Source organism: Pollicipes pollicipes, unplaced genomic scaffold (assembly GCF_011947565.3).
Source record: "Pollicipes pollicipes isolate AB1234 unplaced genomic scaffold, Ppol_2.1 Scaffold_6138;HRSCAF=7277_pilon_pilon_pilon, whole genome shotgun sequence".
In the NCBI taxonomy this organism is placed as follows: domain Eukaryota; kingdom Metazoa; phylum Arthropoda; class Thecostraca; order Pollicipedomorpha; family Pollicipedidae; genus Pollicipes; species Pollicipes pollicipes.
Window position 1 is genome coordinate 16,748,044 of NW_023596818.1, and position 7,200 is coordinate 16,755,243.

Sequence of the window (7,200 nt, forward strand, 5' to 3'; positions counted from 1 at the left end):
CAGGGTGATACCATGGCTGTCGCATCGCTGAAGAATCTGGGTGACGTGCAGAAGGTGGGTCGAGTAGTCGTCATCGTAGGCCAGGATGTCATCGACTACCTTGTTCGCCTTCGGCAGGTCCGCCAATGCTGCGTCTCCACGCCGTCCATACTCGTCTCCGGACGTGCAGAGGCCCATGACGGCGCGTTTGAACTTGTAGCGTCCCCAGGGTGTTATAAAACACGTCAGGTCCTGGTCTTCCTCTGCGATCGGGATCTGGAAGTATCCTGACTTCGCGTCCAGCTTCGTGAAGTACCGGCTCCCTTGCTCGATTCCGGTGACGACATCATGAGGCGTGGTAACTGGGTGCTCTCAACGTCGAGCGTAGAGCTTGAGTCTGGTCAGATCCACACACATGCGCACGGAGTTCTTGCCGTGACTTCGGCCCGTGGGCGGCTTCGGCGCTGGGACCATCGGATGACACCACTCAGTCGGGTGTGCCACGGGCGTGATGACGTCTTGCGCGATCAGATCGTCCAGCTGATGCTTGATGCCGTCTCGCCATACATGCAGGATGTGTCTGGCGGCTGTTACAGCGTACGGACAAGCGTCTGGTCGTAGATCGATCCGCAATGGACCATCTGATATCTCCCTCAGCGGCGGCTGGGTGCTGAACACTCTCGGGAACGCCTTCTGCAGCGTGTCCAGTTGCTGGTCCTTCTGGGCTGGCGGCGGGTCCCCGTCGTCTGGTTTCCCTTTTGCGGGGGACGGGCTGACTTCAGCCGCTTGAACCTCCTGAGTCGTCACGGGTGTAGACGTCGTCTCTTCAGCAGCAATCTGTTGCGTCGTTGTTCCTGTGACACCGTAGATCTGTCTCCGGAAATCAGGCGAGATGATGCCAACGGCGATGGAGTCATCCCATGACAGGAGGGTCGCGTCTAGGCCTGTCACAACTGTCACGGTGGTGACGTCTGGCGTCGTCCCATGGTCAACTTACCCTAGAACGTGCCGGTACACTCCAGCTGATGCCCTCCAGCGGCCAGGAGACTGTCGGCCGGTTGTGTGAGCTGCGAGGAGTCGATGCCGATTCGCTCTGCTTCTTTGGTGCCGATGACAAAGACTTCGGCACCAGTGTCTGGTGTCCACAGGAGTGATCCTTCACCTCTCTGATGGCTGACCAGGAGAGACACTTGTGGCGTCTTCTTCGCGGTCACGCCTTGAACGCGCACGTCGTTCACATGCAGTTTGCCGGACGTCTGCCGTTCTCCGTAGTCTGACCATGTGTTGCTCCGTCTGGCCCGCTTGCAGACTGATGTGTAGTGTCCTTTAATGCCTCATGTACTACACGTCGTGTTTATGGCTGGGCAAGAGGCCAGCTGTTCCTTGGGGCGCCATGGTCCCGCACAGTAGCCGCATCGCCTCTCGCGGCTATGTGACCAGTTGTCTCGTCTGTAGCCGTCGTCTCGCCTGTAGCTGTCGTCTCGCCTTTAGTTGTCGTCTCGCCTGAAGTCGTCGCCTCGTCTGTAGCTGGCGTCCCACTTTTCCATGCTGGATTGTCTTCCACGATTGTCTGGGCTGTCCCGTCTTTGCTGGATGTCTGGCCTGTCCCGTCTGCCTCTGCTGACCCGGCTCCGGCCACAGCGGAAGGCGGCCACGGGGCGAGCGTGGCTCCCGCGGAGCGCTTCGCTGTTCTGTAGTGCGTTTTCACACGTTCGACAGATGTCGATTGCCTTCTGCAGCGTCAGATATGACTCGGCGAGAAGAAGTCGCACCGCTTCGTCGCACCGGATGCCGGTTACGATCCTGTCCCCGAGCCTGTCGTCTATACAGTGGGCACAGAAGTCGCAGAATTCCGCCAGTTCCTTTATCGCCATCAAGTAGTCGTCAAACGGCTCTCCATCTGCTTGCGGTCTTGTGTGGAATAACTTCCTGTCGAGGATGTGCGCTCCTTTGGCTCCTGAGGTGCTTCTCCATCTTGTCCAGCAGGTCGTCTGCTTTAGTGGTGTCGCTCACGTCCAGAGAATAGCGCACGACTCGCGCCCATTCATTGTCGAAGAGTGCCAGTAGCGCTGCTCGTTGATCTTTGATGGGGGGGTTTGAGGCCTGTGAGAAGACGGTAGCCTTTGTGCTTCTCTCGCCAGGCCGAGAACTCTCTCAGGCTAGCGGAGGTGGCTAGCCGCGGTGCTGGGGTGGCTGACGGCGGAAAGCGAAGTCTGCTGATCGTGGCTTGTAAAGTCTCGGTGACGGCGTTGTCTGCGGGCTCGCCCCTTGTCTGCCCGCGCCATGTCAAGTCCTTAGTTCATTGGCACACACGATTAAACCAATCAAACGATGCATTCTTCTCTGGACACGTACATACCGCGCCAACTTGGCGCGTCCACTACTCACAGACAAGGTTGCCGTAATCGGCATATCGAACAGCAGGATGGGCTGCCCACACGTGACGTCACTAAACCCAAGTACGAACACCACAGCAGGCAGTCCGATAGTTTTCACATAGACTCCAGTCCCATGTTTTTCTGTGTCCTTCAGAGATATGGAGTTCTCCCTGACTGTAGATTGCATATGAAATGGGGTTCATAATCTGTATTAACATGGCTAGCCCATGTTCATCTTATAATGCTCAAGATCCTGTCAGAGCTGATTACTGATAAGAAAACTACGTAATATGGTGGTGGACATGCGTACTCGCAAGTCCTAGCAAAAACAGCCTCGACGCCCGGCGGTGCAGTCTCCAAGCCGTGCGGCGTCGGCCTTGTGGCTGTAATACTAAGTGATGGCCAATGAGCAAACGAAAAAGATGACGCATCTTAAGGGAGATGGCTGGTGAACTAGGTAAATCGGCACGCATATGTAATGCAGTGCAAAAGTAAGACAAATGCAGCCTTAATCTGAAGAGTCGGGGGGGGGGGGGGGCAGGGCCACCTGCCCCTCCCCCTCTTCCTACGCCCATGAAATTACCTACAGCCTGGCCACAATACTCTCTCGCGCGCCGAGCGCTCACACAAAACGCTGCAATTCTATCGTCAACACACAAAACAATGAAACTCAACATTCTGGATACATTTCCCATTCATGACGACAAACGATTTCTAAGCAAAAATGAATCTAACTGCTGAATTATCTCTTTGGAGCAGCATCACAAATAAATCCTTTGGACAGGGAACGCGACACCGATGAATGGCGCGAGTATTGGATGATTGGCATGCAGTGTTGTGATTTGCTGTGTTGATTGTGTTAGTCACAGTGTGTGGTGCTAATGATGTCTTCTGCACGGCTAAAGAATTGTTTGTCGTTGCCAAGTCAACGGCAGTGAGTGCTGTTCAGGGAAAAGTTTATTGTTGGTTTGCGTGCTCGTGTTTTATGTTCTGATTTAAAGTGTTTAAGGTGGCAAAATGAAATGAGGAGCCAGATACATAGAAGAGTCAGTCAGCAGTTATATACGGTGCAAGTTCTTCGGACTTCGCGTGGCTGTCGTCATAAAAGTATATATGTATGCATATATATATATATATATATATATATATATATATATATATATATATATATGTGTGTGTGTGTGTGTGTGTGTGTGTGTGTGTGTGTGTGTGTGTGTGTGTGTGTGTGTGTGTGTGTGTGTGTGTGTGTGTGTGTGTGTGTGTGTGTGTGTGTGTGTGTGTGTGTGTGTGTGTGTGTGTGTGTGTGTGTGTGTGTGTGTGTGTGTGTGTGTGTGTGTGTGTGTGTGTGTGTGTGTGTGTGTGTGTGTGTGTGTGTGTGTGTGTGTGTGTGTGTGTGTGTGTGTGTGTGTGTGTGTGTGTGTGTGTGCATGTATGGATGGATGGATGGATGGATGTAAGTGTGCATCATTATTAAACGTTCTGCGCGACCCGGGCAAAAGCACCGGCCAGAACTAACACAACACCACCTCGGAGTGATCAGAAGCAGTAAACTTCACGGTAACTAATTCTCCACACCTGTACACCGCGTAAATGCTAGAAAACTGAAAAACGCCTCTTACTTTGTGAACTCCCTGGAGTTTAGGCTTCTATCCACCAAAAATCCTCGTATTCCGGCTATTGAGTTTTAATATTCTTACGTGTGCAGTTTGTCTACGGGAGCCTAGCTTACTGCGCACAGCCCTAGAAAACTACGCGTGCTTCGTACGCAAACACATGGAGCTTGTTCATTTTTGTCGGAACATGGTAAATCCTGTCATTTTAAGGCTAAGTATTCCGAAGAAAACATGGCAACATACACTTAAATGGCTGCTTATGGCTGCTAAGTACCATCAAAATCAAGCACAAGCTTGATGCCTAGCTTGCATACGGTTAGCGAGGTAGCTGATGAGATCAGCTGGGTGGCTGAAGACTAATACAGAGTTTTTGTTTGTCTGTTGCGAGGGAATACAGAATATCATATCCTTCAAAATCTATCAAAACGTAGCGTACAAGCATAATAATCGTCACAAATTCAATAAACAACGAAACTAAAGTGCACGACGTCGGCGGCGTGTAAAATCATGTTCGACAATGACAAGAACGAATTCATAGGCGTAATTGGCACAGGCGCAAATTCAGTCATCGGTTGGTAAGAAGTAAATCCCAATAAAAATGATTAAGATTTAGGTCCCCGTCAACGGCGTAGGCTCTCCTATTATATGAAAAACCCGAGACTAATAAGGATGACACCTGAGCAATCGAAACTGCCGTGGTAGGCCAATAAAGAGGCTCCAGTGAACGGTGAAGGGTATTCATAACAAACGAGAAGAACCTTACACCAATATTGTGGGACCCCTGAACGATCGGGAGCACCGCGGCAGGTAAACATATACAGGACCCGGTCGGAGTACAGGATCCCCTGAACAAAGGGCAATAACCGAAGATCAGTGTACATGAATTAACATCCCTGTGTAATCAAGAGTTCCCGGGCAGGTAAAAAGAGAGTGCTCTGACAAGTGAAGGGTCCTCAGCAAATAAGCTTAAAAAGGGAAGGAGCCACAGGTCAATGAAGAGGGCCCCTGAGCATGGAGTGCCTCGGGGCGTCACCTTATATGGGGCTCCAGCAACAGCACGGGGTACTCCAAGCAAGTGGAAAGAGCCCGATATGAAAAACCCGATACCAATGTGAAAGGCCACTGAGCAACCGAGCGTACCCCGGCATTGGGGTCCCGGCAGCAGCGGCGGGGCGGGAGAGCCCGCTTATCCCGCAGACGCGGCGGTCCCCGCCGAGCTCGCGCCGCCCGCTATGCCTCCGGCCGCGCCGCGCCCGGCTCGTCTGCACCCAGTCCGCCGGTGAGCCCCGGGGCCGCGGCCGCGCCCAGGCCGGACAGGGCCGCCAGGTGTCTAGGTTATTTATAGTAACCATGTTTGACAGTACGCATCACGTGATCGTCAGTGGAATGCCATGTTGACTGTGCCATTTGTTGACAAAGAGGGAAATAGCGGCAGGACTCAAAGATGGCTCTGTAGTGTTATCTAGCGGCAGGAATCCAAACCAGCTTGGCTGTCATGGATACTGGACGTGTTGAGCACTGGACTTTCCGACTCTGGACTTTGCGACTCTGAACTTTGTGTCCCTAGACCTTATGAATGTCCCCAATGGGCACGGAGTTGGACGTTTTCTGGACTTAATGATTACTGGACGCTGCGATCCTGGACTTCATACTGGCTCCCCTTTATGCCAGTTCGGCTAGGATAAGGGTCTAGAGCTGACCACGCAGACACGCTCACCTTGCTCAATGGGCATGCCGTATCGACACAAAGATGAACAGAGCCGCAACATTTGGTACTCTGGTGCTCACAACAGATGTCTAGACAAATACAGGCGTTTTGTCAGCTTACTGCCGTGAGCGGCGCGTGCCACGTGCTCGAGCGAGTTGGGGCCCTATGCAGTAGTCGTTGAACGGGTGGTTTCCCACCCGTGAAATCCGGCATTTCGAGCTCTTGGAGCACTTGAACTTCATCGATATGTTTGGTTCATTTGTGTGCGGTCAGCGACAGGGTTGGTATAGCTGCGTCCGCGGACCCGCACTTCTCATTTCTCTGTGACTATAACGGGATGATGTAGCGCCACCTAATTTGGTACGGTAAAGGAGATGCTCTACGTTTGAAGACTTTAAAGTCGGCATCAGATATGATGAAATAAGCTCATTTACAACTATTGGTACACTTTTGGTAAAAAAGGTTGCTCTAGACAACATAATTTTTTTGTTAAGCAAAGATGCCCCTCAATGCGTCGCTGTTGGATTACGCTATCGTACCTTGCGCAACATTGATTTAGAGCCAATTGGCAGCCGTTATGTCTGGAAATCGTGCTCACAAACTTTAGATATGAGTGACTTGACACTTATATTCTTATTGTCGCTTGTCACCGCATTACCAACGGAATGGCAGCAGTTGTATTATTTCACTATAGCTTCATGGATGCCTGGGTGACCTTGAAATAAGCTCCTGGAAAAAGTCTGAGCATCTCCGTGGACTTGTAGCTCAGAAACTAGAAAGGTTCAGGTCCTAAGAAGGGCATGGCTATGAACTGCAACGAAAAATCTCCAAGATGGCTGCTTCAATTCAAATTCCCATACAAATATAAAACATTCCCTTTAATTATCTCTGGGTAGCATCCTGATCCCAAGGCGTGTGGGCCCTGACAGGTCCTAGAATCCTCAAGGTCGTTGAGGTTATTATGAAGTCATTGGATCCAAAAGAACATATGCGGCACCAGACGTTTGATGACCGCACGCTTTCCAGCCATGCCAGACTCCCAGAAACGACTCTCATTTTTTGTTATCGATAGGTGCTTGCTTTTCAGAGGGTCCTTGGTCACCTCAGACCATTTTATCGTTTACGTGGCTGCTTGGCTGCCTTTGACGTCCTCTTCCGCTCAGAGCGCTGGCTGATTCAGCAGGCCATTTCTTGAGCTTCAATCGCGTCAGGAATCCCGTCAGAAACGTGTCAGGCGCCAGAACGTCATGCACTGGTAACTGACTAACATCTTGTTCGCTTCCATAGCCACGAATGTCCTTAGCCACTTAGCTCTTTCTAAGCCTTCTCATAAGCCTGACGGCCATTTTATTTTCGGTCCCCCCCCCCCCCCGGCCACTTTAAGGCCTCTCGATTGCCGCACTGACACAAAGCCTCAAGCCCTAACCTCAAGGAATGCCGCGTCGCTTTCAACGGCGCTTCTGTTCATTGTCGTAAAAGCGGTAGGTAGAACCACGGCGGCCGGCATTCGCGGTCACATCAA